The sequence below is a fragment of the Hydra vulgaris genome, chromosome 03, assembly GCF_038396675.1.
Source record: "Hydra vulgaris chromosome 03, alternate assembly HydraT2T_AEP".
NCBI classification, from domain to species: Eukaryota; Metazoa; Cnidaria; class Hydrozoa; order Anthoathecata; family Hydridae; genus Hydra; species Hydra vulgaris.
Window position 1 is genome coordinate 40,201,573 of NC_088922.1, and position 11,631 is coordinate 40,213,203.

The window sequence follows — 11,631 nt, forward strand, 5'->3', positions numbered from 1 at the left end:
AGCTTGATAAAAGTAGTCGCTTTTGCATATGAACTTTCTAACTAACACTTACAAAATCCTTTTGACCAGGCATCTGGCGAGAGTTTTCACCATCTTTATAAAAAATTTTCACTTAAGTATTTATTTGATCAGGCAGCATTTTACCTCGCTTAGTTTGTGGAACTGCAAGAAATCCTTCCTTCTTTACTAAAGATCTAGATTTTATTATTAGATACTTTGAAACACCAAAATACTCACTAGCTGCTTCAATTGACCATTCTTGTAGGCACAAAGTCAAAACTTGAATTTTGTCCCTAAGTGAACAGCATTTTTCAGGTTTATCTTTTATTAAAACTAACATTTTTTTAAACTGAACAACTTTTTTTTTAAATCAAGAATATATTCATTATCGAAAACTTCAACTTCTGCCGATGGAACTTTTAAAGAACTTGATAACTTTTCTTTGAAAACTGTTGTAATAGTTTTAATTTTTTTTTCCCAATACTCATACGATTCGCAAATGACTTTCCGTGAAGCTTGACTGGTGACACGCCAATTATACTGAGACAATTAGAAAGTTCTTGTCTGTTTTTATTTATATCAGCTTCTTGTTGAACGTTAAATACGTTTTCTTTATTTATAATTTCATTTGTGTAATCATCAGCAATATCAATGTTATCAGTATTTATTTGAGTGAAAGCTTTTCATTTGACTAAGCAATTTGTACAAAGTTTTTGACCAGGTACAATATTGAACCTGTTGTTTAAAGCTATTGTTTTTAACATGACTTCTCTGAGAGATGCTAAATTGAAAAATATAATTTAATAAAATAAAATGTGCCTAGTATTAATAAACATAAAGAACTTAAAATTATGACAAAGTAGCATTTATAAAAAACTTTATGACAAGCTTTACTAACCTTTGCACGGTCTTTTGTGAACTAACAGCAGATCACAGCATTTATTATGAAACACAGGGAACTTCTCAAGACTTGATGATGAAAACATAAGTCAATAATCAAAACAGGAGAAACACCAGACCTCAGTGCAACTAAATTTTGCTCATCTGGAGCAAAATCTTGAAAAAAGTTTATTCCAATGTGGTTTGTAAACTTTAACTTGTGACAATTTAATTTTAAAATCAACCCAACTGAGCATTGTGATGTTCCAGCCATTATAAAAATATTTAATTTCAATATTTTATTTTTCTAAAACCAACATTAAATAAACAATAATTTCTCACATGAGTATTATAACAAAACTCAAATGTTAAAACCAATTGCTCCGTTTAGTTAATTAAATGGAGCAATTGGTTTTAACATTTGAGTATTAATAATAATACCTATGCGAGAAATTATCATTTTTTTGTGAGAAATCATTTTAGTTATCTCTATATGGAGATTATAACCAAAACGGTAAATAAAAATGCAAAAATAAAATTGTAAAAATAAAACAATAATAAAATAGATATGTGCATTAAAAAAAGTAAAATAATTTTTGCTTCTTACAGATATTTATATATAAACTAATATGGTAAAAATTTAAAATGAATAGATCTATACCTTTTCTGCAATTAATCTTAAAACTAGACATATTTACTGAAATATTATTGTTAAAAAAAAACCGGTTTGCATTTCAAAGTTTTTAATAAAATAACTATAATTAATGATATAATAACTTTAAGTAATGATTTTTTATTTCTTTCTTCAAAAGATTCTATACCTATTAAATTTTGTCAACGTATGGTTAATGTAACGTAGGGTATGCTTTAACATTTTAGTGTTGCTATAGACGTTGCTAAGAGCGCGGAGAATTAAAAAAGGTGTAAAATCTCAAACTTCAAAGACTCTTAACTCTTAAAATAATGAAATGGGCTCCAAATCATTTTTGATTATTCCTAACGACACTATTATCTGCATTTGTGCCAAAAGTCAAGTATTTCTGAGATGGTGGGTTATTTCGACTTGTTGTTTTGACATGGAATTACCCTTATCCAAATACGCACATAAAAGTACGAAAACAATTAATATACTTATTTCGAAAATTAATATTCTTTTTTTATATAAAAAATAAACTTAATTAAAATTAACTAAATTAATTAACTTATTACGTAAATAATTATTGAATATTGTATTGTCATCAAGCAAGAGTATGCATGCAAAATTTGAAGAAAATCTATCTTCGGGAAGCAGTGGCGGATACAAAGGGGGTAAGGGGGTAACTAACCCCCTTCCCCTACCTTCCCTAAGAATATCAAACTTCAAAATATTATTAAAAAATTTGTAAAAGAAAAAACAAAATACAAAAAATTATTCTGCAGCTAACTATTTACTTTTTTTAAATAAAACAAATACTAAAACTGAAGCAAAACCAAAACCATTTCATAGCATTACAAAAAAAATCTATTGTTGCAATTTCAACATTTTTACAATATCGAAGAAAAACGATGAAAGTTTCGAAACATTTTAATGTTATCATCATTAATTCATTCTATTATATAATTAGATAACAATTAAAAACAGTAAAATTACTATCGTTCTATTTTGAAAAATTTCTAAAACCGTTTTTTAAAATCTTACGAAAAAAAATATTTAGATTTGGTTTTATTAGTAAATTTTTTTTATTAATTTAATTTTAATTTGTAGTATAATTTATATACGCGATGCCGTTTTTGGTAGTTAAAATTTTAATTAAAAAGCATTTATTTTTCAACAATTGAAGCTGCAACACTTCAATTTATATTACACTTATATACTCTTCAAGTTGTATTAAAGTGAGATACAAAGAATTTTTTTTTAAATAGTAACTGAATAAATTTCTTTTACTTTCTTATTTAGAAAACAAAAGTGTGGTTAATACTATTTTAAATAAATAAACGACAAATGATTTTTACTATTTTTAATGAAATTATTTTTATTAGCTACAATGTCCAACAGGGTAAAGAGGACAAGCTCTTTAGATGACCATTTTGTCAAAAGAATTAAAATTCTACCAATAGAGGACTATGCTGGTCCTATCGTTTTGCCTTTATCTTCGGTGTCATTATCCGAATGATTTAATTGTGCATTTATTGGTAGGGCTGAAAATAATCAAATTACAATGAAACTTTGTCCTTTTTCTCCAGAACCTGGACTTGGTATGGAAGCTGCTAATTTTACAAGTAAAACTAATGCAGAAATTAATAGATTCTATACCTGCGACAAAAGATGATAGCTGTTTGCCTATAGACATATGGGCATTTTTAACACGTCAGGTAACTGAACAAGATAAATACCGAATATTGAAATGCAATTGGTTTCCTAGTTCAAATTTCAAATACCCATATTCTGTGCATTGAAAGAAGAGTAAGAATGTTAATTGCTTTTTGTCCGAGAAATATATACAGAAATTCCCGTGGATAATGATTTCAGAATGCCTTTATGGAATTTTTTGTAAGTATTGCTTTCTTTTTGCAAAAGTTGGGGTAATACACGGTCAAGTGCAATTACTCAAGAGCCTTATGTTAGGTGAAAACAACGGAGCAGTCGAGAAATTACAGAAGATCCTACCAAACGCAATAAAAAGTCTATGTTACAACCATGCTTTAAACTTTTCAATTTCCAAATGTTCGTCTGTGCGAGCTGTAAGAAGTACAATTGGCACAATGAAAGAAGTAATATCATTTTTTTAAGCTTCGCCAAAGCAAACGTTCTTAAATATATAAACAAGGGAATGCTTACAAGCTTATGCGAAACGAGATGGATTGAACGGCATGATTCTGTGTTAAGTTTTAAATCTTGTTTAATAAATATAGTAGAAACACTTGATTTGATATCTCAGTGGAATGAACGGGATTTTTCAACAAAGGCCGCATTACTTAAAAATGCAATATTTGAGCCCTTATTTGTAATAACACTTTGTTCATTAGCCAATGTGTTAAATACCACAGTCTCTATAAGTGAGACTCTTTAAAAAAATTATTGGATAAGGAATATGCTAAAACTATTCTTAAACATACCATAAGGATATTAAATAAAAGACGACAAAACGAAGAAAACTTTAATGCTATATTTATGACTGCATCAAAGTTACTAGAAGACTTAGGTTTAAAAATCAAGATTCCATAAGTTACAGGAAAACAAACTAATTGCGCAAACCTCAATACCAATGATCCTCTAACTTACTATAGAGTCAATGTTTATTTGCCGTTACTTGATAGCATACTTGTAGATTTACAGTTCAGATTTTCTGATGAAACCTTGAACTCTTTTGAATTATTTATAGCAATACCTAGAAATTTATTAAATAAAACTAAGACAGAATTAACAGCATCCATAACTAATATACTGAGTTTTATGAAAGGGCTGCCCAACATAAATACTATTGAAGAGAATGTACAATTAATGAAAGTTTTTTCAGAATTTTAATTTGAAAGCTAAAATGGAAAGACACAATCAAAAAGCAACAAGACCTACTTGAATGTGCACTGGAAGCATACAAGCAATGTGATGGTAATATCTTCCCTTTAATTAAATGTATTTTGCAACTGCTTTGCACCCTTCCTGTTAGCGTTGCTTTGGAAGAACAAAGTTTCTCGGATTTAAAAAAACTTAAAATTTGGTTAAGATCCAAATAGGACAAGAACGATTAAATGGATAAGCTATGATGCATATCCAAAGAGATTGCATTATAAATGTCGAAAAGATTATTGATAGTTTTGCATCTTCGAAAACTAGAAAGCTCAGTTTTATATTGTTGTTTGTTAAATTTATAAAAGTCTTTATTAAAAAAAAGAATATACTAAACATATTATTTTGTCTTTTGTTGCGCATTACAGACAGGGTCAGACTTACCTATAGGCAGACAAGACTGCAGCCTGTGCACCATGATTTTAGCGGGCTCAATTTTTAAATGGGGTATCGTTGAAAAAAAATTGTGGTATTTAGGAGTGTTTAGGGCCCTCAAAATTTTTTCTGCCTAGGGCTCTCGACGATATGAATCCGTCCCTTATAGCAGACTAAATATTTATTTTCAACGTTTGATTTTTTTAAGATATTTAAATACAGATACATTCAATATATTTATTAGCAAACTTTTGTAAAAATATTCTAAATAATCAAATAAAAAAGTGGTTTATCTGAAGAAAAAAAAAGCAGTTTTTTTTGTTGATCAAACTACCCCCTCCCCCCTAGGACAATGACCCGGATCCGCCACTGTCAGGAAGTGACTCAAAATGTGATCGCAAGAAACCAATAGGCAGACGACGAGTTAATAAAAGCTTTGGTAAAAACTAAGTACTTTTTTCAACCATTTTGTTTTTACTGTATGTTTTAGCATTCGTTTTTACTAATATATATTTTTTTATTCCTATAAATTATCTAGTTTAATATGAATCAAAAAAGAAGTATGGGCCTGAAAATAAACGTATTAAAAAACTAAAACAGTTTTTACGTATGATTTTACGTGTTAAAACGTATGTAAAATCATCTGCAAAAGAATGTGTGATATTTTTATAAAAAAGGCAGTCAGACGCAAAATGAAAACTTATGCAAGCCTTCACTAGAACAACCGCAAGTAATTTTTCATGACGATATATCAACATCTTTTGAAAACGATATTTCCTCTGACTTATTCGCCGAAAATTTTTACATACTTCACGGGAAAAAAATAGTCGGGCGAAAAATCGTCTACATCTTTTATTGCGACTAGTAATCATCAACAAAAAGACACTCAAATAGTTGAAGAACGCTCGAAAATGCGTTGATAACACTCATTTGTGTTATCAACGCATTTTCGAGCGTTCTTCAACTATGCAAATGTCATTACGTCTACAATTAACATAAAGGCTGTTGAGCAAAAGATAATAAAGATGTCACCTGAAATCAAAACTCAATACATCTCAAAACATACTATACCAACAGAATTTCCAAAATATATTCGACCAAGTGGATGGGCGAATGTCAATTGGGCATGCTATTCTGTTGTAAAGCAAGATTTGTTTTGCGGTCCATGTGCTTTGTTTTTAAAAGAAAGAAATAATAAGGGGTCTTTGGTTAACATACCCTTTAATAATTAAAATAAGCTTTAAATATTTAATAACCCAGTCGGCATTTCTAGTATTGTAAATACTCGGAGTATTGATCACGTATAACATACCGCCGTTGATACCAGAAAAATACGCATTTAGTTTTAAGTTTCGAATTCGAGTTCAATACCACTTATTTATCAAAAATACGTATTATTTAATATTTGATCAAAATCGGATACGATATCGTACCCGATTTTGATCAAATATCAACATTTAACGGAAAAACGAAAATCTTTGCTTTAAAGCGCATGCTTAAACTGAAATTGTGAAAGCAAAATTTAAATTAAAAAGTTTTCTCTTGAGAAATTTAGTAAAAAGTTTGTCTGGAATGAAAAGTTATAGTCAGGAATACATGAAAAGTTGTATGAAGAGATATCGTACTGCTAAAGCAGTATCGCATATCTCCAATACAGTTACATTACTTTTTTGTACTAAAACTTTATCATAAAAATATTTATTACTACTTTTAAATTTATTTAGTTTTATGAAGTCCTAAATTAATATAATTCAAATATATTATAAATCCTATCATTTCATACCTTGCTTATTTTATTATGTTGATTATTATTTTATTAACATTTCTGTTATGATATTACCTTTGTTTTGTACTGTTTTATAAAATTTAGAAAAATAAATTAAAATTTCGAGCCAACACTGACATTTTATTGTTGCTAAACATTAAATTTTGTTATTAAGATTGCAGTTCTTCTATCTGTTTTTTGCTCTTTATTCAATAAGTATTTGATTTAAATTAAATATGATTATAATTTGATATTTTATTACGAGATATATGTTTTTATATATGAATATATATATGAATCTTTTTAGATTTTTTATGTTATTTTTAAATTTTTTGTTCGCGTAATTCAAGTTATATATGTTTATAGTTTGCATATATGTTTATATTATGTTCAAAGTTAAAAAGTTTTTTGATAAATATATGTATGTGGTAATATGTGTTATGTAATTGTTTTATAAATGTGTCATTAAAATAGTATAAAATGTATTTATTGTGTATATAAATATTATATGAGGTGTTTATATATGTTACATAAAGTTAAATAAATGTATTGTGTTTTATAGTTATTATATATGTTTATATAATGTTGTTTCCATGTTTTCAAAGTGTGTGACTTGGCAAACATGTTGAGCAAGATTTAGCATAAAGTTTTTATTTGTTACAAATGTTGTTACATTTGGCTTACCTTTATGTTGGTGTCTATTGTTATATCAGATATATTGATTTTCGATTCATATTTGGTGTTTTTCTTTGTATTTACTTATCCATTACACTTTTTCATTTCAGATTTATCATATGATAGATTTATGCAATATAAAAGAACAAATGTATGTAAATTTTTATGAATTTTTTCTAGGCTTTTCTAAATGTGTTTCTTATTCACATTTTATTTTACAAGCAAAGTCTGCAAGCAAATTTGAGCTGAAATATTTTTTTAGCTTTTAATGAGAATTGGCGTTATTCTTTGTTTAATTTAATTTGTTAAAATATAGTAGTTCTAACAAATAAATGTTTGTTTGTTCTTGGTTTTTTACTTATCTGTTTTCAGATTCTTATAAACTAGGCAACTCAGCTAAGCAAGTTTTGTTTTATTTTTTAGTGCTATTGGAAAGAGCTGAAAGTTATTTTTTAGAGTGATTGAAAAGAACTGAAATGTTTTTTTAGTTACTTCACACGGTGTAACTGATACTGGTTTGAGTAAGTTTACTATTTTGTTTTATTTTATATTGGATTTATTTTATATTTGATATATATTATAATAAATATATATTTTGTGTATTTAACATGGAAAACTGACTGTAATTTGTTGACACGAAAGTTTATAAACTTAAATCTGCCTATATTTCAGTATATATATATATATATATATATATATATATATATATATATATATATATATATATATATATATATATATATATATATATATATATATATATATATATATATATATATATATATATATATAATTACTTTAGAGTAAAATATACTGACTGATATTGCTTCAATTTTTTATACAAGATTGTGCATTTATTATTTTTGTTCATTAAGGTAAGAATAATTTTGTGCATTGTAGATTCTTTGTTAAATTAAAAATAATTGATGTAAATAAATATTGTTTAATATTTTTGATAAACAACTTATGTATATAAACATATAAAAAGATAATGGATTTTAATAAATCTTAAGTTTAAATAAAGTCTTTGATTAGAAAAGATCACAATTTGTAAGATTCTTTTACGATCATTTATTCAATTGTAACAATAGTAAGATTACTGGTAATATGTTTAATGATAACAGTGAAATTGAAATAGATAGTATTAGGCTCAACAAAGTTATTAATGTAAAATGCTAATAGGCAACTTGAAAATAGTTGTCAAATGAAAAAAATAGATCTAGGCAGGATGAGATTAATCGTTGTTGAAATGTAAGAAATGCAACTCGGCGTGCAGAAAACTTACTTGACAGAATTCAGTGTCAAGAAGTGTTCATGTCTGTTAATTTGATTTTACTTTAGACACTTCAGAACAAAGCAAAGTATGAGTTTAACTATTTATAGTAACAATTAACACTTTTAAATCTAAATAATTTGATTTTTTTTTTATAATTTCTATCATAATTACAAATTCTACAAAATTCTTTTTTTCATTTTTTTTTTTCTTAGTTTGTCTTCTCTTTGTCATCTTTTGATTAGTTAGCTAACTGTTGAAACATGGTTTTAATTTTGTAAATTTAGTATGATGTGAAATTTACTCTATTAATCATTAGTCAACAGTTAGAGAGAAGCTGGAGCTTAATTAAGAAATGCTGGAAATTAGCTTTTAATCAAGGTAAAAATAATTTTGTTTACTGGTAACATAATAAAATCAGTTACTACTATTTATTCCGTGCTTTTTTACATTTGTTAACATGCTGCTTTGGAAACACTTTCTTTTTCTCTCTCTCTCTCTCTCTCTTAGATGAGAGGGAGATTTAATAAAACTTATGTAATTACTGAGCTCTTATGTATTTCTTAATACCGCAAATGATAATGAGCATTTATAGGAAATATTTTACGAGTTGCTTACTATTTTATGATATAGTTGCTCAAATTGTTTAACTATAATTATCCCTTGATTGTCCAAATATTGTAATAAATAAAATCTTTTTAGTCGAAGTATTTAAGTTAATAAAATATCTTATTAAGTTCACACTAAAAAATAAAGGTAGAAATTTTTAGTTAAGGTAGAATATGTGATATACCCTTAGTAAGGTATAATTTTCTACCTTATAAGGTAGAAAATTATACCTTTAAGTTAGAAAATTGTATGACAAATAATTGTTTTCAATATAATTTTCTACCTTAAAAGGTAGAAAATTATGCCTTACTAAGGGTATATCACATATCCTACCCTAAGGTAGAAATTTCTACCTTTTTTTTTTAGTGTGTTGTGGTGTTATTTTCCAGGGTTACTATAGTAACAATGTATACATTGTGTTGTCTAGCCTTTTTATAATCTTTTTTAATTATTCTGTAGACAGAATATATGAACCTGTCATTTCGAAAAGGACATAAGTCCAAAACTTTTAGCAGTTAGTTTATAAGTTTGAATTAAAAATTTCTGTATGATTTATGTTTTTTTTTATAAAAAATAAAAAATACATAAGTTATATACGTTCTTTATTTATCTACTTCTATGTTTAATTTCTTTAGCAACCTAGACATTATTTTAATAAAAATCATATTTTTGTTGATTTTGAAAAGTTTTAGTAAATGGACTTGTGCCCTTTTCGAAATGACAGGTTCATATATTTTCTGTTATTATTATCCTAATTCTACTAACAATAAAATGCAAATAGTACTTTTGTAATTAAAAATTTTAATTTTTTTTTTAATTTCATTTTTTAGGTATTTGCAGGCTTTACTTGACTTTCCTTTTCTTGTACTTGTGTTGTGACAGATTTTAAAAAGAACTCAACTGATGTTAATGCGGTCTTTATGTCGTTACCTATAAGCAATGACGTTGCTGATACGGAGTCAAAGTTAAAATATTTATAGATAAATTTGTATTTAATATTTTAGATAATATATCAAGTTATTAATGTGTTTTTATTGTTATTAATGATTTATTATATTCTCTGGCTATCGTGTTTTATACGTGTTTAAATGCAAGTTTGATACTCAGTAGGCGTCGTATTGTATCTTTATACGCATCTGATGTCTATTTTTAATGCGCGTTTGATACGATAAAATGGCTAACATATATTCGTAAATAATGCGTATTCTGGAAAGTTTTAAATGCGCATGTGATACCAGGAAAATATCGTATAGAATATTCTCTGGTTATCGTGTTTTATACGTGTTTACAAGAGTTTTAAATGCGAGTCTGATACTCAGTAGGCGTCGTATTGTATACCTGTCTTTATACGCATTTAATGCGTATTGCTAATGCGTGTTCGATACGATAAAATGGCTAACATACATACCACATCGATACGTATTTAAACGAGTTTCTAATGCGCATTTACAACTAAATTTGCCGACTGGGAATTTAATAATTAAAATAAGCTTAAAAAAAATTAGTTCATCACAAAAATAGAGTTTATCACAAACGTTGTTTGGACTAGAGTTGTTAACCGGAATGTTTCGTACAATTCCGGAAAAATAAAATTCTTTCGGAAGGATATTGAGAAAAAGGAATTTTCTTTTTTCGTACCGAATTTTACGAAACAAAAAAAACCGCCGATGTTCATTTCGCAAATGCTTCTTACGAAATGTTGTCTTCCGCAAGTTGAATTACGAAACAAAACTATTTTGCAACATACGAAAATAGGGCTTACGGAAGTCGCACTTGCGAAATGAGCTATTTCGCTAAACGACGTTTCGGAGTCTATAACAAAATTTTGTTGGCCAAACTGATATAATTGTAAAAATTAAATTTTTTTTATACCAAAATGTTTATAATAAAATTTTATTTTCAGTATTGCAACATATGAACATTTTAAGGTTTTATTTTTTGAAATAATGATAAAAAACCAAATTTCTTTTGAAACGAAACTCTTTCGCACTGAAACTTGCGAAACAACTTCATTACGGAAAAACACTTACGAAACGCGGCATATTAAAAATATTTAAATACGTTTTATGAATCAAATACGTATGATTAGCTAGGTAACTAAAATACTAATTATTATAATAATTATTGATATGTTTCAGTTAGTAAATTTTTATAAATAAACCTAGACTTTCATAAGATATACTAAAAATGTTTTTCAATGAACAAGAGTTAAATAGTGAACATAACTTGAACAACATAAACTTTCCCATTTTGAGGGAAAAAAGAAAATTTAGAGCATGTAAGTCATTTGTTTGGGATCATGTAGATTTGCCTCAAATAGTAAATCGGTTAAAAAAAAAGGGTCGTTATCAAACTAATTTTTAATGTAAACTTGTCGTTAGCTTAACTCAAAGGCAGTTTTTCTCCTGTTCCTTTCTTTATATTCATTACTTACCCGAAGTTGTGAGAGAGCAGTTAATTAGCCCCTGAGTCAGTAAGTTAATGGAAAAAAAGAAACGGTTTTATACG

At 27.0% G+C, this 11,631-nt stretch overlaps 1 long non-coding RNA gene across 1 annotated transcript; it reads left to right on the top strand.

Annotated features, from left to right (window-relative positions):
- Window positions 1-6,270: 6,270 nt before the first annotated feature.
- On the top strand, window positions 6,271-10,147 carry LOC136078148 (uncharacterized). Its single transcript, XR_010637568.1, has 4 exons — window positions 6,271-7,392; window positions 7,665-7,762; window positions 8,044-8,116; window positions 9,954-10,147. It is a non-coding gene; the product is annotated as an uncharacterized LOC136078148 (long non-coding RNA).
- Window positions 10,148-11,631: the final 1,484 nt, after the last annotated feature.